The 24,924-nt window shown below is 40.8% G+C and overlaps 1 protein-coding gene across 2 annotated transcripts in view; it reads right to left on the bottom strand.

Moving 5' to 3' along the window:
• LOC125779535 (uncharacterized) overlaps nucleotides 1-24,924 on the bottom strand; it is a 163,492-nt gene that overhangs the window by 100,374 nt on the left and 38,194 nt on the right. The window lies entirely within an intron of this gene.

Raw genomic sequence — 24,924 nt, 5'->3', positions numbered from 1 at the left:
CTCTGCTATGGAGCCTGATAGTAGACGAACTACTCGAGCTGCTCACCAGCAATGGAATCCGCTGTCAGGGATACGCGGACGACATTGTCATAATGGCGAGAGGCAGATTTGAGAACACTCTCTGTGACATTGTTCAAAGGGGCCTAAACCTGGCGAAAGGATGGTGCACCACGATAGGACTAAACATCAACCCAGCAAAAACCACCGTGGTCCCATTCACTAGGCGGAGATCTCTTCCGGGCCTGAGGTCCCTAACAATTGGGGGCACAGAGGTGGAAATGTCAAAGGAGGTCAAATACCTTGGCCTTACCTTAGACTCAACATTGAGATGGAGCAGGCATTTGGACTTAACGTTGTCCAAAGCAACTAGAGCACTCATGATATGTAGACGCCTGGCCGGCAGATCATGGGGATGCAAGCCTAACATCATCAGATGGCTGTATACCATGATAGTAAGGCCTATCATCACCTATGGAGCGGTTACCTGGGCTGATAAAGCAGCACAGTCCTCTGTGATTCAGAGACTAACAAAGCTGCAGAGACTTGCCTGTGTCTGTGCTTCGGGGGCAATGCGCACATGCCCCACGGTGGCACTGGAAGTCATACTAGAGCTCACACCGCTGCATCAGGTGATCAAGCTAGCAGCTAAACACACCATGCTACTAATGTCAGCAGAAGGCTGTGGAAGAGGGAAGATAGTGTCCTCTAAACAGATGGATGCTTTAGAGGAAAGTACACCGCTAGCCCTCCTCCCAAGAGACGGCACATCAAAGAAAATAAACTTCAAGCAGAACTTCACAGTAACTCTAGGCAGCAAAACGGAGTGGAAGGATTCCACTCTGGAAAGGCTGCAGGGGGACAGTACCATTCAGTGATACACTGATGGCTCAAAAACACCGGAAGGCATTGGAGCAGGCATAGTGGGTCCGCATAATAAGATGTCCATCCCTATAGGCTGCTTCCCGAGCATCTTCCAGGCTGAAGTTTTTGCCATCAGTCAGTGCGCCGAAGTTAACCTTAACCGTAACTATCGCAACTAGCGCATAGCTATTCTCAGTGATAGTCAAGCGGCACTAAAAGCGATCCTGTCGTTCGAGACCAAATCGCTTTTAGTCGAGTAATGTGTAGAAAGGCTAAACCGCCTGTCCTTGCGCAACCGGGTGCACCTAACTTTTGTACCAGGGCACAAGGGAGTGGAAGGAAATGAGAAGGCCGACGAACTGGCGCGCAAGGCGGCAGCGTCCAAGATGTTGGGACCAGAGCCATATATAGCAGTAGGACCCCACACTCTGAAGGAGCTGCTTCGCACGGAGGAGAGAGAGGAGAGGGAGCGGTACTGGCAGCAGGCAGCAAGTATGCATCACGCCAAGCTGCTCCTAGGAGGATATAACCTCTCCAGGTTCAAAGAATTAATGAACCTACCCCGTGAGAAATTCCGCCTCCTCGTCGCAGTCTACACAGGGCACTGTAAGCTCAGGAAGCACCTGTCCAACATGGGCATGGTCTTCTGTGCTACCTGCCGGTTCTGCGACTTGGAGCTGGAAACACCAGCACACTTAATCCTAGATTGCTCAGCAATCTGTGGAGAAAGGCTCAAGGCCCTGGATTCAGTATACATCAGCAGGGATCACATCACCTCACTGGCACCCGGCAAACTGCTGGAACTATTCAGGCTGCTGGGGCTCTGGGAGGTCCTGTGATATAGGGGAGGGCACAATAGACCCTAGGTCGCGGTGCAGAACCTCACATTTATTCTATTTCTATTCTATTTCTACACTGAATAATTTTCAAAACGTTTTGAAGCAAACGACAAATTTGAACGGTTCAAATAATTGAAAAACAAAACAAAAAAAAATTGAAAAAAAAATTTGTATGGAAAAAATTAACTTTTTGGAATTGTCCACTTTGCCGACTTTTCCTCACAAAAAGCTTACAGGTTTTTATTTCTAAACCTTCCCCGATCCACATAGAATATTCTCTGATTCATGAAGATTGGTTGAGTCATTCCCTTAGCGTAACTAATAAACAAACATTCATTCGTTTGTATGGAAAAAATAAAAGGACTGTTTTTAGGGGGTTTCCGGAAATTATTCGACTTTTTGTTGCCGTAAAAACCATCTTTGAACCTCAACGAACATTTAGAAAAAAGAATTGGCCAAATTGGTCTAGGCGTTGTTGAGTTATGCGCTTACCAACACATTTTGCGATTCATTTTTATATATAAGATTATAATAATTTAAGTAAATTTGTATTAAAAATATTAAAATTAATAATTTAAAAATAAAAAAGTTTTGCTTGAAATTCTAAGGAATTTTAAAAGTAGGAAGCAAAAAATGCAACCCTGAATCAGCTGTTTAAAAAGAGAAAATGCAACGGCACTTCAGGTCAATAGGGGATATTAAAGCAGGACAGATATACTTTTTATATGACACTCCTGAATGAGCGCAACAGAGATGTATGATCAAATGTATACGTACGTGTAAAGGGAAAAGTGGGTAGAATCTTCAGGCGGCCTATGGCAATCTACCCACATTTACTATCTACAGTTTCACTGGTTTTTTAACCGCTCATGGTTGGCAGGGCAAAGCATATACTTAACTATATACATATATGTACATATATGTATGTGTTCTAAAATTTGCAATTTTCATGATGATTCCTTAGAACCATTTAAAATATACGGTACGTATTATTACCAAATTGAATTTAATATATACATATATCTAAGTTTATGGGAATTAGTTATAAATTTTTTACTTCATTCGGTCATTAAACGTTTTGTCATCATATCAAAAGACCAAGTGGTCGCACATATACTCATACACATATTATGTGTACATGTAAATAAATATAACAGACCATAGGCATGATGTTTGAAAATTAGTCCACATGCAACATATGTATGTAAATATGTACACTCAATGCTTTCTGCGAAATCTCCGTTGACACAGATAACCAATGGCGAAGCTCACGTTTTGTCTAAGAGTAAATTTGTCGAAGTACTGACGAGGCGACAAAGCGTCACAATATTGTACTGTTGTTAGAAAATCCGAGCTGTGCCGAAAATATAAGCGAACGATCGCCGATGATCACGGCTTCCCTTCCCGCTCTAATAGCTGAATCACCGAATTCCGATCCTCACTTCCTCAGTTGCCGTTCGAAGCGAGCAAAATGTGTCAAAAGTTGAGCCCGTAGAAATCAGCCATCTTTGTTTGTTTTCATTTGAACAATGTGTCCATTGCCCAATACGCATATCTTCTTCTTTACTGGCGTAGACACCGCTTACGCGATGATAGCCGAGTCAACAATAGCGCGCCAATCGTTTCTTCTCTTCGCTACGTGGCGCCAACTGGATATTCCAGTCCAGATATCCAGGATATCCAGGTCCTTTTCCACTTGATCCTTCCAATAGAGTGGAGGTCTTCCTCTTCCTCTGCTTCCCGCGGCGGGTACTGCGTCGAATACTTTCAGAGCTGGAGTGTTTTCATCCATCCGGACAACATGACCTAGCCAGCGTAGCCGCTGTCTCTTAATTCGCTGAACTATGTCAATGTCGTCGTATATCTCGTATAGCTCATCGTTCCATCGAATGCGATATTCGCCGTGGCCAACGCGCAAAGGACCATTAATCTTTCGCAGAACTTTTCTCTCGAAAACTCGCAACGTCGACTCATCGGTTGTTGTCATCGTCCAAGCCTCTGCACCATATAGCAGGACGGGAATTATGAGCGACTTATAGAGTTTGGCTTTTGTTCGTCGAGAGAGGACTTTACTTTTAATTGCCTACTCAGTCCGAATTAGCACCTGTTGGCAAGAGTAATCCTGCGTTGGATTTCCAGGCTGACACTGTTGGTGGTGTTAATACTGGTTCCTAAATAGACGAAATTATCTACAACTTCAAAGTTATGACTGTCAACAGTGACGTGAGTGCCAAGTCGCGAGTGCGACGACTGTTTGTTTGATGACAGGAGATATTTCGTCTTGCCCTCGTTCACTGCCAGACCCATTTGCGTTGCTTCCTTGTTCAGTCTGGAGAAAGCAGAACTAACGGCGCGGGTGTTGAGACCGATGATATCAATATCATCGGCATACGCCAGCAGCTGTACACTCTTATAAAAGATCGTACCAGCTCGATTAAGTTCTGCAGCTCGAATAATTTTCTCCAGCAGCAGATTGAAGAAGTCGCACGATAGGGAGTCGCCTTGTCTGAAACCTCGTTTGGTATCGAACGGCTCGGAGAGGTCCTTCCCGATCCTGACGGAGCTTTTCGTGTTGCTCAACGTCAGTTTACACAGCCGTATTAATTTTGCGGGGATACCAAATTCAGACATCGCGGCATAAAGGCAGCTCCTTTTCGTGCTGTCGAAAGCAGCTTTGAAATCGACGAATAGGTGGTGAGTGTCGATTCTCCTTTCACGGGTCTTTTCCAAGATTTGGCGCATGGTGAATATCTGGTCGGTTGTTGATTTACCAGGTCTGAAGCCACACTGATAAGGTCCAATCAGTTTGTTGACGGTGGGCTTTAATCTTTCACACAATACGCTCGACAGAACCTTATATGCGATGTTGAGGAGGCTAATCCCACGGTAGTTGGCGCAGATTGTGGGGTCTCCTTTTTTATGGATTGGGCATAGCACACTTAAATTCCAATCGTTGGGCAGACTTTCGTCCGACCATATTTTGCAAAGAAGCTGATGCAGGCACCTTATCAGCTCTTCGCCGCCGTATTTGAATAGCTCGGCCGGCAATCCATCGGCCCCTGCCGCTTTGTTGTTTTTCAGTCGGGCAATTGCTATTCGAACTTCTTCATGGTCGGGCAATGGAACGCCTGCTCCATCGTCATCGATTGGGGTATCGGGTTCGCCTTCTCCCGGTGTTGTGCTATCACTACCATACAGCAGGTTGGAGAAGTGTTCCCTCCATAATTTAAGTATGCTCTGGGCATCGGTAACTAGATCACCTTGGGGGGTTCTACAGGAGTATGCTCCGGTCTTGAAACCTTCTGTAAGCCGCCGCACCTTCTCGTAGAATTTTCGAGCATTACCCCTGTCGGCCAGCTTATCAAGCTGTTCGTACTCACGCATTTCGGCCTCTTTCTTCTTCTGTCTGCAAATGCGTCTCGCTTCCCTCTTCAACTCTCGGTATCTATCCCATCCCGCACGTGTTGTGGTCGATCGTAACGTTGCGAGGTAGGCAGCCTGTTTTCTCTCCGCTGCGACACGGCACTCCTCGTCGTACCAGCTGTTCTTTTGCACTTTCCGAAAACCAATGGTTTCGGTTGCAGCTGTACGTAAGGAGTTTGAAATGCCGTCCCACAGTTCCCTTATACCGAGTTGTTGACGAGTGCTCTCAGAGAGCAGGAGTGCAAGCCGAGTAGAAAATCGTTCGGCTGTCTGTTGTGATTGCAGCTTCTCGACGTCGAACCTTCCTTGTGTTTGTTGGCGTGCGTTTTTTGCTGCACAGAGGCGGGTGCGAATTTTGGCTGCAACAATATAGTGGTCCGAGTCGATGTTAGGACCTCGGAGCGCACGCACATCTAAAACACTGGAAACGTGTCTTCCGTCTATCACAACATGATCGATCTGGTTGGTAGTTTTTCGATCCGGAGACAGCCAGGTAGCTTGATGTATCTTCTTATGCTGGAATCTAGTACTACAGATAACCATATTTCGGGCCCCGGCGAAGTCGATCAGCCTCAACCCATTTGGGGATGTTTCCTCGTGGAGGCTGAATTTACCGACCGTAGTGCCAAAGATACCTTCTTTGCCCACCCTGGCGTTGAAGTCGCCAAGCACGATTTTGACATCGTGGCGGGGGCATCTCTCATAAGTGCGCTCCAAGCACTCATAAAAGGCATCTTTGGTCACATCGTCCTTCTCTTCCGTCGAGGCGTGGGCGCAAATCAGCGATATGTTGAAGAACCTCGCTTTGATGCGGATTGTGGCTTGACGTTCATTCTCCGGAGTGAATGATAGTACTCGGCGACGGAGTCTCTCTCCAACCACGAATTCATCACCAAACTTGCGCTCCTTTGTATGGCCACTGTAGTAGAGGTCACAAGGACCTACTCGTCTCTGTCCTTGTCCCGTCCATCGCATTTCTTGGACGGCGGGGATGTCAGCCTTTATTTTCACGAGGACATCAACCAGCTGGGCAGCGGCACCTTCCCAATTAAGGGACCGGACATTCCAGGTGCATGCCCTCAAATCGTAGTCCTTATTTCATTTGCCATGGTCGTCATCGAAAGGGGGGTTTCTCATCCGAGGCTTATAGTTGATTTTCATTGGGGGTGTTTTTTTACGTGGCGGGTCCCAAACCCAGCGCACAACCCTATGCAGGGGATGTTTCGCCTTCTCACGTTAGCTCGCCTTCAAACGGATGTTCTTAGGCTACACAGAGGATAATTGGTCAAAGACCGGAAGTCGTGAGCTGCTTGAGTCACATGTAAAAGAATCGTTTCTGGCCACTCCCAAGTGAATGGCAATCAGAGAACTTTCCTCACTTGCGTGAACTTCTACACATGACTCCATCCTCCAATACGCATATACGAGTATAGTTTTGTACACATCTTAGTTTTCAATTCCAGTTTTTCATAATATGAAATTACGAAACTGAAACAAGCTATTAAAAATAGTTTATATATTTAAATAGCATTCGACTCTGATTTTGAGTTAGTTTAAGAAAATTTCAAACATATTGAAGACAATTTTTATAATTACTACAGTATATCGAGACTGGCAACCTTGCGTTGTGAGAGAGCAATCAGCTGACACGTTCCTACGGGAAAAATCCAAATACCGTGGAAATATACGGTATCCTACGGTAAAGCGGGCGGTAGAAGTGGTGTTGACTGATCATTTACAATGCGCTCTCATAAGAGGTCGTATCAGCAGATCCGGGCCGCGGTGTTGCTGAATTCGCTGATTGCGCTCTAACAGTTTTGCCACAAACTTGCGTAAAAATGTACGTATGCATCATAATCATAACTGTAAATAAAATAGAATCGTTACATTTTGCAATTACACAGTCTCATAAATTAAAAGTCTTAATTAACGAGAAGGCATAACAGTAATAATTGTAAAGAAAACAGAACGCTTAACGTTCTGCCGAAATATGCTGAAGCAGCTAACATTGTAATTGATACTTTCTTTGTTCTGGATTCAATCACTAACTGATGCTTATACTTCAGCTTTAGCTCTAACTTTAAGTATATAAGACTAAAATGTATAAATACTAGAATTTTGGAAATAAAGATTTGATTTTTTACTGGCAATCCACTAGAACCACACGTGTTCTCTTTTTATCCGCGTGTTCGCGGATATAAAATATATATTTTTTAAAATTCCCTCGTCGCGGGAATTAATTGGCGCCCAACGTGGGGCAAGAAATAAAAAGTAGCTGTGCCTACTAAAGTGGAAAAAATATATAATTACAAAAAATCTTTTATAAAGAAATAGTTTAATTAAAACTATTTGAGCTTACTAAAGTGAAAAGTGAAAGAAAAATAATTACAAAAAATTTTGTTTTGAAAAGAAACAGTTCAATAAAAACTATTTGTGCCTGCCAAAAGTAAAAGTAAAAGGAATTAACGGTGTCAAAAAAATAAGGAAAAACATTTTTTTTAACTGGGGTAAAGAAAAGTAACACTGACTAAAAAAGTGTAAAGAAAACTTGCACTAAAATATAATAAACAAGTAAGGAAGGGCTAAGTTCGGGTGTCACCGAACATTTTATACTCTCGCATGATAAAGTGATAATCGAGATTTCATTATCCGTCATTTACATATTTTTTTATTTTGCTGTAAAATTAATTAGATTAGTAGTTCCTTAGATATGGTTTTTGGTCCATAAGTGGGCGACGCCACGCCCATTTTCAATTTTTAAAAAATCCTGGGTGCAGCTTCCTTCTGCCATTTCTTCCGTAAAATGTAGTGTTTCTGACCTTTTTTGTTTGTCGGTTAACGCACTTTTAGTGATTTTCAACATAACCTTTGTATGGGAGGTGGGAGTGGTTATTATCCGATTTCTTCCATTTTTGAACTGTATATGGAATTGCCTGAAGGAAACGACTCTATAGAGTTTGATTGACATAGCTATAGTAGTTTCCGAGATATGTACAAAAAACTTAGTAGGGGGCGGGGCCACGCCCACTTTACCAAAAAATTACGTCCAAATATGCCCCTCCCTAATGCGATCCTTTGTGCAAGTTTCACTTTAATATCTTTATTTATGGCTTAGTTATGACACTTTATAGGGTTTCGGTTTTCGCCATTTTGTGGGCGTGGCAGTAGGTCGATTTTGCCATCTTCGAACTTAACCTTCTTATGGAGACAAGAAATACGTGTACCAAGTTTCATCATGATATCTCAATTTTACTCAAGTTACAGCTTGCATGGTCGTACGGACGGACAGACATCCGGATTTCAACTCTACTCGTCACCCTGATCACTTATGTATATATAACCCTATATTTGACTCTTTTAGTTTTAGGACTTACAAACAACCGTTATGTGAACAAAACAATAATACTCTCATTAGCTTCTTTGTTGCGAGAGTATAAAAACTACAAGTGTGTTAATAACCAAACAAAACTAAAATAAAGTGAGTGAGAACAAGCAACGAAGTGACAATCGCGGGATAATAAAAACAAAAATAAGAAATTGAAAGAAATTTAAAAATAACTAATTTAAAAATTAATAATTAAATTAAATTAATTAATTAAAACATAATTAATCAACAAAATATAAAATTATAAAAATAGAAAGAGTTACTTAAATCACAAAAATAAAAATCTTTGTATATAAAAAGTACGTGTAACGTTGTTTTTCCTCGATGGACTCTTAAATTACTAAACCGATTTTAGCAAAATGTGGCAGATCGTGTTCATTCGAACCAACTTAGAAGATAGGATATTTAAAACAATTCAAAAATAAATTAAATGGATTAAGCAGACAACTCCATTATCTGGAAAGAAACGCTGCGTTCCAGATATTGAGGAAACAGGCTTAAATTCGTTATTTTTTCCAATGAAATTTATTTTTATGAACATATTCTAAATTTAATCTCAAGTACAATCCCTTGGATTCTTATACCGACAAAAACGTTTTCGTCTAAAATGTTCAATGTATGAGTAGTTTATTATATAGATAATAGTAACGGGTGATTTTTTTGAGGTTAGGATTTTCATGCATTAGTATTTGACAGATCACGTGGGATTTCAGACATGGTGTCAAAGAGAAAGATGCTCAGTATGCTTGACATTTCATCATGAATAGACTTACTAACGAGCAACGCTTGCAAATCATTGAATTTTATTACCAAAATCAGTGTTCGGTTCGAAATGTGATTATCGACAAATTTTGTTCAGCGATGAGGCTCATTTCTGGTTGAATGGCTACGTAAATAAGCAAAATTGCCGCATTTGGGGTGAAGAGCAACCAGAAGCCGTTCAAGAACTGCCCATGCATCCCGAAAAATGCACTGTTTGGTGTGGTTTGTACGCTGGTGGAATCATTGGACCGTATTTTTTCAAAGATGCTGTTGGACGCAACGTTACGGTGAATGGCGATCGCTATCGTTCGATGCTAACAAACTTTTTGTTGCCAAAAATGGAAGAACTGAACTTGGTTGACATGTGGTTTCAACAAGATGGCGCTACATGCCACACAGCTCGCGATTCTATGGCCATTTTGAGGGAAAACTTCGGACAACAATTCATCTCAAGAAATGGACCCGTAAGTTGGCCACCAAGATCATGCGATTTAAACGCCTTTAGACTATTTTTTGTGGGGCTACGTCAAGTCTAAAGTCTACAGAAATAAGCCAGCAACTATTCCAGCTTTGGAAGACAACATTTCCGAAGAAATTCGGGCTATTCCGGCCGAAATGCTCGAAAAAGTTGCCCAAAATTGGACTTTCCGAATGGACCACCTAAGACGCAGCCGCGGTCAACATTTAAATGAAATTATCTTCAAAAAGTAAATGTCATGAACCAATCTAACGTTTCAAATAAAGAACCGATGAGATTTTGCAAATTTTATGCGTTTTTTTTTTTAAAAAGTTATCAAGCTCTTAAAAAATCACCCTTTACAAAATGTATACCACAGCAGCGCGTGGCCGAATTCCCTAGTATTTTATAAAACACTATCATCAACAGCAATCCCTCGGATTCTTTTACCGACAAAAACGTTTTCGCCTAAAATGTTCATTGTATGAATAGTTTATTATATGGATAATAGTATAAAATGTATACCACAGCAACGCGTGGCCGAATTCCCTAGTATTTTATAAAACACTATCATCAACAGCGGTAATAACAGCAGCGGCAGCAATTGTAAAAAAACAGCATCATCGGCGGAGGTGAACATGAAAATCAATATCATCAACAGAGACAGCAACGTCCCATAATAAATTGAACCAGGAGAAAAGAGTGGAGCAGTTGACAACATGCAACAGAATACATTTGTAAGTTGTATTTAAAATTTACTGTTATTATATTAAAAATGGGAAATAGTCCAACTATCAAATATTATAAATTGTCATATTGCGACTTCTGCAAGGGCGCTCATGACACTACGGAGTGTCCAAGAATTAAAAAACAATATAACCAAAGAATATAAGTAATGGTTTGTACAACCAATAAATAACATAATCAAAAGCTGCGATTCACCACCCAAGGGATGGGGTTAATAGCAGAAACAGTAGAGAACGTAGAATCGTGGCCCGTGTCAGCTGATACGACCTATCTTATGGGCGCGCAATGTAAGTAAACAGAAAAAAACGCTACTCCCTTCTCTCTTTGACGTAGGATGACGTGAGAATTCACGACATTTGGATTTTTGCCGCAAAAACGTGTCAGCTGATTGCTCTCTCACAACGCAGGGTTGCCAATATCGATATACTGTAGTAATTATCAACTTTTATAATTCAATCTGTTCAATATGTTTGAAATTTTCTTAAAATAACTCAAAATCAGAGTCGAATGCTATTACTTATAAATATATAAACTATTTTTAATAGTTTGTTTTCAGTTTTGATATTTAAATTGTAAATAATTTGAATTGAAAACATAGATGTGGGCAATGGCAACATTGTTGAAATGAAAAGAAACAAAGATGGCTGATTTCTGCATTTTTACCACGGGCTCAACTGTTCACGATCTCAAATTGTTACGGTTGTAATGAAAATAACCTTCTTCTTCTTTACTGGCGTAGACACCGCTTACGCGTTTATAGCCGAGTTAACAACAGCGCGCCAGTCGTTTCTTTTTTTCGCTACGTAGCGCCAATTGGATATTCCAAGCGAAGCCAGATCCTTCGCCACTTGGTCCTTCCAACGGAGTGAAGGTCTTCCTCTTACTCTGCTTCCTCTGGTGGGTACTGCGTCGACTACTTTCAGAGATGGAGTGTTTTCGTCCATCCGGACAACACGAACAAGCTAGCGTAGCCGCTGTCTTTTAATTCGCTGAACTATGTCAATGTTGTCGTATATCTCGTACAGCTCATCGTTCCATCGAATGCGGTATTCGCCGTGGCCAATGCGCAAAGGACCATAAATCTTTCGCAGAACCTTTCTCTCGAAAATTCGCAACGTCGACTCATCAGTTGTTGTCATCGTCCAAGCCTCTGCACCAGGAGGACGGGAATTATGAGCGACTTAAAGAGTATGGCATTCTTGGCTTTTGTTCGTCGAGAGAGGGCTTTACTTCCCAATTGCCTGCTCAGTTCCGTCCTTGGCAATAGTTATCCTGCATAATTTTTATTCATTGGCAATAGTTATCAGAAATAGAATGTCGTCAGCGGCTTTAATTTCTACGTCTTCATTTGGCTCTTCGTCAGGTAGATCAGAGTCCAATGTTGAATTAGCAATCGATATAAAATCCTTTGAGGCAATGGATACAGTCGCATATATTTTATCAATTTGTGTTTTGATAACTTTTGAAGAGCTAATTATATCTTCCTTGCTTGCATAGATGCGATATTGTTTCTCCTTCATTTGGTTCAGCATTTTAGAAGCTTCGCGAGCTATACTATTCGGCTGATTTTCATAGTTTTCAAAATCTTCTTCTTTTGCTATGACTGATGTTTGAACTAACTCAATTGGTTTTTTATATTTACAGAAGATAGAGGAAGTAATCGAACAGTTATTAGTTTTTCTTCAGTTTTTGAAGGTTTATGAAGTTCTTCAAGTGATTCTTCTTCAACTTAATTTTCCTTTCTATCTTCATTTCTCAACAGAAGATAGAGAGAGTAATCGAACCATTGTAACTTTTTCTTCCTTTATCTTTTGGACCACATTAGATAGTTTTGGTTTGTATGTGTGGTTAGGCGTTGTGAATAGAATCCGCTGATTGTCATACTTTTGCTTAAGTAGACTCCATGCAGCTTCATAATTTTTTGATGAAATTTGTAGATGCTATATTACTCGTGCAGCTTCGCCTTTTAAGCATTGACTAAGACGCAGCATTTTTCTGTGTTCGGCATCTGCTCGTTGTCATGGACCATAACTTGGAACACTTGTAAAAATTGGCCCATTCTTTAATGTTGCCATAAAGTGTTGGAATTTTTATTATTTTTCTTAATTCAAAGTTAGGGCGATAAGAAATTTCACGCTCTTTTTTTTGTAAAATTTTTTTAAATTTTGAAGCTCTTCGATTAGTCATTAATTGTTTCGAATATGTCTTCAATTTCTTCATTGAAATCTAATTTGCTTTTTAGATTTTCAATTTCAATGAATAAAAAGTGTAAACACTTTAAATGACCGTTGTCGATCAATAATTCCATACTTAGATCTTCCATTTATCTTTTGAGGTTTTCAATTTTCCTCTACTTCAACTTTTTAAATTTTTTTACTTGATGGTTTTGTTGGAAAAGTGTTGGACGTGTACAACACCGTTTCGCATAAATCCGCCTGGGCATCAAGAATTTTGATCCTGTTCATGTCCATGATTTTTTCAGCAACACTTTTCGTAACACCAAGAAATCGTTGGTGGTATATTGATTTGGTCACCTAGACCTTGCAGTGCCTCGACTCACAGCCGCTGAATATTTCTTGGATAGCAGTTAAGGGGGTATTCTGCTTTAGAAATTCGAAAAAAAACGATTTTTTTAGCATATTTTTATAGTATAACCCTTCAAGAAAATGTCCCTAAGAGGATTTTCGAATTTATGACGCGCCGACAAACCCGTTTCGCAGCCGGTGATAACTTTAAACTTGTTTTTCTCATAACTGCTTTTCTAGAAACGGTGTGCATGATATCTCAAATTCTACTCAAGCGATTGACATGAAATTTTACAAAGAGCTTTCTTATTTTGAATGAAAGAAACTTTTTTTATCGTATTTAGGTAAACAAAAAATAACGCGAAAATATGTGTTGGTGTTAGTGCATAGAGAAAAAATGTGTGGTTGTATTGAAATATTTGACAAAATTGGGTAGCCGTGGTTAGCAGGGGTTGTTTTTAACTATACAATTTAATACGTGTGTGTGTCTTTAATGTTATCTGATCTGTAACTTTATAACTTGTCTTTACGCATGCATTTTGATTATTATTTGACGTAAAAAACCCTACCAATGGAAACGAAACGTGTTAAGGATTATGAGTTGGAGACATGCATTTCCTCGTTAGAGTAAAGGGGAACAGGGGAAGGACATTTCAAACTCCTTACGTACAGCTGCAGGCGAAATTATTGGATTTCGGAAAAGGCAACATAAAAGCTGTTACGAATAGGAGTGCCGTGTTGCAGTAAAGAGCAGAACAGACTGCCTACCTCTCACCGTTACAATCGACCACAACACGTGCGCGATGTGATGGATACCGAGAGCTAAAGAGGGAAGCGAGACGCATTTGCAGACAGAAAAAGGAGGTGGCCGAAATGCGTGTGTATGAAGAGCTTGACGAGCTGGCTAAAAGGATGACGCGCAAAAATTCTACAGAAAGAATTGGCCAAACAGAAGGTTTCACAACCGGAGAATACTAAAATTATGGTCGGAGCATTTTTCCAGTCTGCTGAATGGTAGTAAAAGCATAACACCAGGAGAAGGCGATTTCGATTCCCCTATCGATGACCATGGAAGTTCGAATAGCAATTACCCGTCTGAAGAACAACAAATCGGTGGAGGCCACTTCAAATGTGCAAGGTTGATTTAAGTTCTCTGGCGCCATTGTGGCCAAAATAAATGAAGAATTTGGTTTAAACATATTATACTAAAAAAACTAAACATATTATACTATGTTCCCACCAAAAAATTTAAGTAATTGTATTATCCCTTCACTAATCAAGTCCGTTCTCACTGCCGTTGGATAGGTGATAAAACAGATGTTTTTGCCATTCAAGAATTCACATCCCTTAACATTTATTAAAATCATTGGCATTTAGTATATTGTTATAAAAGCCGTCCTCTTTTAAATATTTTCCATAAAATGGAAATTATGGATGCCTTTTTTTTATTTGGGAAGTCGGTTCCAGGTGAATTGAGATTCATTGTGTTTAATTCATTTGTTTGTTTACATTTTTTTCTCTTCGTAGTGTCTAAATCAGCTGTGATAGTGTAATCGATTTCAAATGCTGAAGTAGATGGTGCTAAATCAGTGTCGCACAGAGAGTTTTCGAGTAGATTAGATTCGAATCATATCGGAGACGAAATTAAGAACGGTCGTTTGTGTATGGCGCAATCTTGTTAAATTTATAAAATTAGTGGGATAAACTACTCAACAGCCGAAATCTTGTGATTAAGTGTCGGTCTGAACATGGTATTAGGGAGTGATGAAAATTTTTGGAAAATGGTATTATGGAGAAATGAAACAAAAGTAAGTCAAGTTGGACCCGATGGTAAAACGTTTGTTCATCGTTAATTAAACCCAAAAAAACGCTAAAACATGGTAGAGGTAATTTCATGGTGTTGGGTGTCCTTTCGTGGCATGGAGTGGGGCCGTTGGTCAGAATTGATGATAAAATGGATCAGTATGCCTATTTAAACATAATAAGACACACAATGGAGGCATTTTCATTTGAATCAATGCCTGTAAATTGGATTTTCTTGCATTAAAATTAGAGATGAACGATATTGTGATTTTTTGATATCTGTGATTTCAGTGATTGCTATTTTTAAATCACTGTGATTTTATATTGCTATTGCGATCGCAACTAAGTCGACGTTCAAAAGTCGTTGTTGTTGTTGTAGCGGCAGATTCTGCCAATTTGACACAGTTTGGCCGAATAAAAGTCCGGGTCTGTTCCACTTACGTAGACCCGACTGTCGTGGGAACGACGGAAACATTTTGTCGTTATTGGCGGCAAATTCTCTTTTGGCTCCTGTAACTCGAGTCAAGTTTTTCCGCCTTTCTTTTCACTACATTTTCGCAAATGTTGGAGCGGTTCGGCTACCTGGCACTTAGAGCGTATTGCATAGTTCATTTGTATGTTGGTGTGGTTGATAATTTGTTTGTTTAGAATACCCGCTTTTAATATTTTCAAGACCAAATAATTAACGCGAGTTTCCTAATCTTTGGGAAAATATTAAGAACTCGTAATTTTTTTATTCCATCATTTTTTCTGAAATTAATTAGTTACAATTCTTGTTTTCATCACAAAAAGCTTTCAATTTTGGTTTTAACAATAAGTAAAATTAAAAATTTTATTAAAACAAATTAAAATATTCCATTTTGATTATATTTCATCTACCACTTCAAACATCACACTTCACTTCTTTTCCTTGATACATTTCCTGCCATTATTAAAAATTATAAGAACGTTACTCTCAAAATTTCAAACCGCTATGACGAAAAATAGCATATACAATATATGCAATACCCTGAAGAAAGTTGTTACTTTTCTGCTATTTGCTATTGTGATCAAAATTCACAGGTTCGAACTGCGATCAACAGCCGAAATCGCAGTTCATAGAAGCGAACTGCTAGTTATAAAAATTGATCGCAGTTGCGATTTTTCAATCACAGTGAAAAAATCACCGGTAGTGAAATATCGCTCATCACTAATTAAAATGATCCTTAACATGCAGCGAGGGCAGTAAGGGACTGGTTATATACAGAAAGTATTATTGTATTAGAATGGCCAGCGCAAAGTCCCGATCCTAACCCTTTAAGTTAGATTGAGCAAAAAAATTCAAAAATTCGGATGACCGTTGGGCTGCAATTAAGGAGGCGTGGTGTTCCATTCCACTGAGTAGATCTCAGAAGCTGGTGGAAAGTTTACATCGCAGATTTCAAACTGATTCGAAAACTTGGGGCTTTACAACAAAGTATTAACCTGGTGATGAGTAATAATAGTAAGTTGGTTTTTTACAGAGTTCCGTGTGTTCTTTCTGTGTGCAGCAGAAATTGGTGAACGTTGAACAAAAAAAAATGTTTAAAAGAAAAGAAGTTCATTTAATTTACTGTTTGATCTTTTTTATATAACACTAGCTGACCCCGCAGGTGTTGCCCTGCGTGAAATTATGTGTTTGCCACATGTAACCGGAATTTGTCTATTTCAAATTCTTATCAAATATGCAAAATGTCTTCGGTAATGTAACTTTTGTTCGTATCCCATAATTGACGCGAATTTGAAAGCTGATTTGTCGAAATGATCATGGCAAAAAGTGTGCGAACTTCAGTGACATGCGAAGTAGCTATCGAATCGTCCATCGTTTGGCATGCTTCTCAAAAAGTTGCACACACTGTCCCATTCACAGTATGCATTGACTCAAATGAAATTGAACCACGTGCATTTATAGCAACTGAAGGTAGAAGCAATCGTCGTTTTTCGGGTGGATTGTGTAAATTCCTCCTAAGGCATTAGTTGAGAACACACCTGGATATCCATCTTTTGCTTGACCTTGCATTCTGCGTATCTATTTCTTCGACGACGCATTCCATGTCTTATATCAAGGCATTACCGAATAGACTAATGTTCTCACAAACGGATCATTGACGAAAGTTGAGAAAAAACTCGTCAAGGTCAATTTTGTTGCTCGCGGTTTTCCACCGGCTGCACTGTATTCTCTGAGTTGAAATACACTCTCTGGCCATTCTCCAAATGGTCTGCGAGATGTATAACAGTCGGAAAACGTTAATGAATTGCAAACGTAAATATCTCACAAAACGCTTCGTTGCAGTTCATGTATCGACCCATTTGATACTTGCTGATCTCATCTCGATTAAGGCCAATAACCGCAATGTTGCTTTCTTTGGTGACGTACTTGCAAACTTATTTGATTGATTTCACCAAACTCCAATACTCGACTTTTAAACAATAGAGGCGAATATGGTACGATGTGTTGTCAACTTCGATATTGACTCCTCTTTGTTATCGTCTAGTGAGCGACGCCGCTAGAGTGGATATTCATTATTTCCAGCTTGCGTTTCCAAAAGAATACCACGTGTCTAGTGTTTCGTCCATTTATTATCAGACATACAAACCAAAATGGGATTGTGGTGTCCGCAAGGTCCATGAACCATATTGGTTTTCACCAGTTCGAATAATACTGTTAAAAAAGTAGTATTAAGTTGTATTTGTATTGCTATATGCATCCCTTATTATGAACAATAGCTGTAGGTATATGGAATAGCATTTGTCTTGCTGTAGACATCTAGCGCCGCGGCTGTCTGCTTGTCGAAACAATAGACATCTGGCGCCGTCTGCTTGTCTACTTAAACAATTGCTGAGTCTGGCGCCACGGCTGTCTGCATTTGGCGCCTATAGCATTATGTTCTTGTTATATCCAGACGCAATATTCTAGAAGGACACGTCGGCATCAGCGAGAAGTGCGTGGCTATATAAGACGTGGCAGCGCCAACGTAATCAACCAGTGCTAAGAGTACACTGCTATAGTGTAGACGAGTTGTAAAATAAAGAGTAGTTGAATTAAATTAAACAATTATTGGTTTTATTTGTCAATCCAGAGATACGAACCCAGTAAAGTAAAACTAGCAAGGAGTAAATTCGCAACAATTGGTGTCAGAAGTGGGATTGTCAAATAATCCAAATTCAAGATGGTTAAATTCGGAGAATTGAGAATTCAGCAGTTAAAAAAGGAACTGGAGGAGCGTAATTTGCCGATAAGCGGGCAAAAGACGGATCAGCAGGCACGATTACGTGAAGCAATGGAAGCGGATGGAATTAATGTGGACGAGTTCGAATTTAATGGGCCAGAAACTTCTACAAAGGTAGAAGAAAAATTAGAAGAACAACGAACATCATCAAGTGCAGACACGAACATGCTGTTAGTGGCTATTAAGCAAATAAAAGCTGAAAATACATCACAAATAGCAGAAAATGCAGTGCAAACAGAAAATCGTCTGGCACAGCAAATAGCTGAAAATACATCACAGTTAAAGTCTTGCCTTACACAACAAATGACTGAAAATAATACGCAGTTAGAAAAGCGTTTGGTTCAACAGATTACGGAAAATACTACACAACTACAAAAACAAGTGCAAGAGAAATTTTCAAAATTTGAAGACGAATTAAGCACTTTAAAAAATGACGAAGAAAATTTAAAATCAGAAGTTCTTCAATTAAGTAATCGTGTGCGAGAACTGCAACTACATGGCCCTGCACCATCAACAAATAATCAAAGATTGAAGGCACCCACATTCGATGGAAGTATTCCATTTCAAATTTTCAAACTTCAGTTTGAAAAGACAACAATGGCCAATAACTGGAATGCAGCGGACAAAGTGGCGTCCTTGTTTGTATCATTGAAAGGACCTGCGGCAGAAATCCTTCAGACTATTCCAGACTGTGAACGGGACAACTATGAGGCATTGATGAGTGCGATAGAAAGACGATATGGTAGTGAGCACCGGAAACAAATATACCAGATCGAACTGCAAAATAGGGGTCAGAAGATGAACGAGTCATTGCAAGAGTTCGCAACTGAAATAGAACGACTGGCCCATTTGGCAAATGCAGATGCACCTGTGGATTACATTGAGAGGGTAAAAATTCAATGTTTCATAAATGGAATTCGTGATGTGGACACCAAACGCGCCACATATGCATTGCCAAAAAGAACGTTTGCTGAAACGGTTTCGCACGCCCTCACACAGGAAACAGCTTCCCTACTAAGTAAACCAGCACACAAAGTACAAAGGGTTGAAATGGAACAACCGGGGCTGATGGAAGAAATGTTGTAGACTCTGAAGGCAATTGCTGCACCACGAGTAAATACAACAGGAAGATGTTTCAACTGTGGAAAAGCGGGTCACTTTGCCCGAAATTGCAATATAAAAGTAAACCCATCAAAACGGAAACAACCAACAGATAACGAGGACGGAGCATCCACATCTCACAAGTCGTTAAACTAAAACGGAACAGTTCAAAGGGGCGTGAGCTGGTTCCCACAACTATTTGCCTCGCCATCTCGATATCACAAATAGGTCGCCATGACAACAATCTTACTATCAACGGTATCGTAAATGGACGACTGTCTACGCTTACTTTGGATACTGGTGCCACACATTCAATTATCCGACCGGATGTGGTAAGAGGAACGGTTGAACCATTAGTCGGTTGCAAGTTTCGAACGGCCACCGGGGAGGAAGCAGCTGTCGCGGGAAAAGTGTTTTGCAAAGTGATGATTGGTACCCTGGAAGTTAATCACACCTTCATCCTAGCAGAAATCACGGATGAAATTATAATGGGAGTAGATTTCATGGTTGATCACGGGGTCACTTTGGATTTAAACAAGCAAATGCTGTTTTGCCAGAACATGGAGATGCCTATAAACACCGGATATGTGACCAACGTTGAAAGTAAGAGGGTGATTGTTGATGATAATCAGAGTATTCCACCAAAATCTGAGGCGATTGTATGGGCTAAGGTGAATGGAGGAGGTGGGACTGAAGAATTGTGGATTGTGGAACCAACAAAAATAGATACACCCATATTGGTAGGAAGAACGCTTCTGAAAACTAGAGAAGACGCCACCATTCCGGTCAGAGTAGTGAATGAATTCAACACGCCTATAAGTCTGAAGAAAGGAGCAGTAATTGGACAGTGCCAAAATATAAGTGCAATAGCATGATGCGAACGGTCATAACAGAAACTTACTATTGAGCCACAGCAGATAAGTCCTATACTCCTAAACAATTTGCTGAACGAACTACATGGAAATGAAAACTTAAAAGCAGAAAAACTATTAGAAAAATACGCATCCATATTTGCAAACGAAGGAAACACAGGAAGAACCGGCATTGTCAAACATCGCATAAATACCGGAGACGCTAAACCAATCCGACAAGCTCCGCGTAGGGTTCCACTAGCAAAACGTGAGGATGCTAACAAAATCATTGAAGACATGCACAAAAACGGTGTAATCGAACCTTCAATAAGTCCATGGAGCTCACCTATCGTCTTAGTTAAAAAGAAAGATGGTTTCTGCGTAGATTATAGGAAGTTGAATGATGTCACAAAGAAAGACAGTTATCCTCTACCGAGAATCGACGATACATTAGACACCTTGTCTGGAGCGAAATGGTTTTCTACATTAGATCTACAAAGTGGATATTGGCAAGTCGAGATTGATGAATGTGACCGTGAAAAGACCGCTTTCAGTATGGGCGACGGGTTATGGGAATTCTCTGTGATACCATTTGGGTTATGTAATGCGCCTGCAACGTTCGAGCGACTGATGGAACATGTGTTAAAAGGACTCAACTGGAAGACATGTTTGGTGTATCTTGATGACATTATCATCATGGGAAAAAGTTTTGATGATCATCTGAAAAATCTAGAGGAAGTCTTTCGGCGAATAGCATCAGCCGGATTACGCTTGAATCCCAAAAAGTGTTCATTATGGAAGAAGCAGGTCACATATCTCGGACATCAACTGAGGGTATTCACACCGAGGAAGGAAAAATAAAAGCAGTCAAAGATTGGCCTCGACCCACCAACATACATGAACTCCGCAGCTTCCTTGGCTTATGCACGTATTACCGCCGTTTTGTACCTGGATTTGCGAACGTGGAGAAATTTACATGATTTAACAAAGAAGAATCGCCCGTTTGTATGGCAGTTGGAACAAGAAAAAGCGTTTGAGCAGCTTAAAGAACTACTTTGTACGGCGCCGATGTTAGCTTATCCAATACCTGGAAAGAAATTCATCCTGGATACAGATGCGAGCGCTTATGGAATTGGAGGTGTCTTGTCTCAGCTCATCGACGGGAAAGAAAGAGTAATTGAGTATTACAGCAGAGTGCTCGGGAAACCAGAGAAAAACTACTGTGTGGGGCGAAAAGAACTACTAGCTGTGGTGGAATGTGTAAAACATTTCCACAAGTATTTGTATGGACAACGATTCTTGCAGAGGACTGATCATGCAGCATTAAAATGGTTATTACAGTTTAAGAATCCGGAAGGCCAAATTGCACGATGGATCGAAAGATTACAGAATTACGACTTCGAAACAGAACACCGAAAGGGGATTCACCACAAAAATGCGGATGCATTATCACGTCGCCCTTGTCCACTGGAATGTAAACATTGCTCCAAATCAGAGGGAAAAGAAGGTATAATCGACGTGCGATTACTGAATATAGAACCTGAAGATGATTGGACTCCTCACCGCATCAGAATCAATCAGCTGGAGAACCCTCATCTTGCAAGGCTGATAATAGCCAAAGAAAATGGGGTACGACCACCAAAGGAACAAATAAGTAACGAGAGTCCAACTGCAAAAGCATATTGGGCCCAATGAAACAGCATAAACCTCGTTAATGGATACCTTCATCGTACCGAAAGTATTGCAAGAATACCACAATGGACCTAGTGGAGGGCACCTTGGAATTACAAAAACTATAGAGAAGATTAAACAACGGTTCTACTGGATCGGTTGTCGAGATTCCATAGCAGAATGGATAAGTAATTGCGTAGAGTGCATGGCAGCTAAAGGTCCTAAAGCCAAAAGTCGCGGTAGGCTGCAACAGTACAACGTAGGATCACCATTTGAACGAGTCGCAATGGATGTTGCAGGTCCATTCCCAATCAGTACGGCCGGAAACAAATATCTACTGGTTGTCATGGACTATTTCAGTAAATGGCCAGAGGTATATGCCTTACCAAACCAAGAAGCGAAGACAGTAGCCGAAGCGTTTGTAGAAAATTGGATAACAAGGTTCGGAGTGCCCGTCGAATTACATTCAGATCAAGGCAGGAATTTCGAATCTTCCATTTTCCAAGAATTCTGTACATTATTGGGCATCCACAAGACACGGACAACAGCGTTACATCCACAGTCAGATGGAATGGTGGAGAGATTCAACCGAACGCTCGAAGAACATCTGCGGAAAATCGTTGATAAAGATCAACGGAATTGGGACAAGTGCATCCAGATGTTCCTGCTGGCGTATCGTTCAGCGAAGCACGAGACAACTGGTTACACGCCAGCAAAGATTATTTTCGGATCTGATCTACGACTCCCTGCTGATCTTAAGTTTGGAACGAATCCTACAGCTGTAAGAAATGATGGAGATTATTGTTCTGCCTTAAAGGAAGAAATGAATGAATTGCATCTAATGGTAAGAGAGCATACGCATCTGATGAGCAATAAGATGAAGGACCGGTTCGATCAAGCGGCAAATTCAAAAGGTTTTGAAGAAAAACCTGAAAGTAGTACATTTGGAGAGGCTCGCCCCATTTGGTTCAAGAGGATTTGTGCCTAATCGGGACGATTAGGCTTTAGTGGAGGGCCGTGTTACAAAAGTAGTATTAAGATGTATTTGTATTGCTATATGCATCCCTTATTATGAACAATAGCTGTAGGTATATGGAATAACATTTGTCTTGTTGTAGACATCTGGCGCCGCGGCTGTCTGCTTGTCTACTTAAACAATTGCTGAGTCTGGCGCCACGGCTGTCTGCATTTGGCGCCTATAGCATTATGTTCTTGTAATTTCCAGACGCAATATTCTAGAAGGACACGTCGGCATCAGCGAGAAGTGCGTGGCTATATAAGCCGTGGCAGCGCCAACGTAATCAACCAGTGCTAAGATTAAACTGCTATAGTGTAGACGAGTTGTAAAATAAAGAGTTGTTGAATTAAATTAAACAGTTATTGGTTTTATTTGTCAATCCAGAGATACGAACCCAGTAAAGTAAAACTAGCAAGGAGTAAAGTCGTAACAATACTATATTTTTCTCTGCATCAGAAATGATCTCATCAATTTGATCTGGTGTTACCACCATCCGTCATCCAAAGAAGAATGTGAGCACGCGGCAAACCTTTTTTTGCAACTCAACAGAGTACATCCAGCATCTAACAGTGCCATATATACCATACGATGCTTCAAGATAAAGTCCATCAAACATCGTAGCTTCGTGACGATCGCTTGCTGATTTACCGCGATCCATAATACCGCACGTATGTCATCGCATCCTAGGAGTACTCGGTCATGTGCTTTGGGCTGCTAATGTATGTTGATGCCAAAAAGAACGCCGACCGATATTAGCGCGACCTCTTCGTGGCATCGTAACAAATTTCAATCTGTATTTTATCACTTTGTATGAAAGACACATAATGTTTTCACTGAATAATTTTCAATAATTTTTCTTTTGAATAACCGGAATAAAGAAAGCAAGCGACCGAAATTAAACGATTCAAATAATTGAAAAACAAACAAAATTAAACCCCACTTTGAACAATAAACTACCTTTTTTGTTCCGATGAAAAAAATTACAATATTTATTTATTCCGACGAGGAAAAATCGCTAATTTAAAAAAACTTGGTTTTGGAAAGAAAAACACAATTTTAATGAGATGTCGTTCTTAAAAAATATCGGTAAAGATGAAAAGCGGTCAAGCGCGCGTTGCCAACTCCTTGAGCGTGACGTCGGAAAAGAGCCGGCCCGCTACCCGTTATTCCTTTTTTAGCGTTTTGGTGTGGGGTGTCGGTCAGCTGCTAGATCTGCTGTAGCGGTGCCATTGTGGATGTTGTGTGAGGAAATAATGTGGAACGTGTGTGGGGTGAAATTATGAATGCGGTGTGTCGGTGTTGCGCCTCTATGTAGGGTTGTATGCTGGTGTAGTACGCTGAGGCTCATTTGGCCATCCCGGCCCCCCTAGGCGAATAGTTAGCCTAGGAGACGCTGTAGCTGCTGCAAGGTGGCGACCACGTTGCTGAGGCCTGTCGTGCGGCGAGGTTGTGGCCTGGATGATTGGAGCCGCATCGAAGTGTCGTTATGTGGACGCCAGGTGCTGCGAGGACATTTCTTTGATGGGTCCGTGCTACACGGCTTGGCTGCGCCTGTCGAGCTAAATAGCGGCTACGGGGAGCAGATGAACGGGCGACAGCGCGTCTGGGATGACGGTGTAGTAGTGTATGATGTGGCCGCTCACAGTGCTGGCACATGGTGTCAGACACGCACTCCTGTGTAACATGCGTTTGAGCCAGACAATTCAAGTAGTGTCCATGTGCCTGAGCCACCTGCTGACGCTGATTGGGAGTCATCCCCTTAAAAATAGGACAGTGCTGCAAGCGGTGTGGGCGACAACAAAGCGGGCATCGGGTTCGAGGCGGCTGCGAAGCCGCGGTCGTTGTTTGTCGGGCGGCGGTTCGTGCAACGGTTGGGGCAGTGGTTACAGTGGTTGTACGGGGCGCTGCTACGGGGACAGCCCCAGTGCGCGGCACAGTGATAGCCGAACGTATAGTTGGCGTTGGTTTAACTGGCCTTTCTGCATCCATAATACCCTGTGTGGAAGAAGAGGAAGTGTTTAGAGATTTGTCATTCATAGTTTGTTCCACAATATGTGGCACTAATGGGTCGTCATTTTGGACGAGCTTTTAAATAATTCAGTTATATTGTATGATTATCGTTTATTTCGGCGGTTGTTTTAGCGAGTTTTGACACCGTTTCGTTATTATCGGTAGTTGGTAAAAAACATAGTTTTACAAGTGGTCTAGTTAACGTTCCGGTTTGTGTACGGAG

This window comes from Bactrocera dorsalis, chromosome 6, assembly GCF_023373825.1.
Source record: "Bactrocera dorsalis isolate Fly_Bdor chromosome 6, ASM2337382v1, whole genome shotgun sequence".
Classification (NCBI taxonomy): domain Eukaryota; kingdom Metazoa; phylum Arthropoda; class Insecta; order Diptera; family Tephritidae; genus Bactrocera; species Bactrocera dorsalis.
The sequence above is the reverse complement of the archived record's forward strand: the minus strand, read 5'-3'. Positions and strand labels throughout refer to the sequence as shown.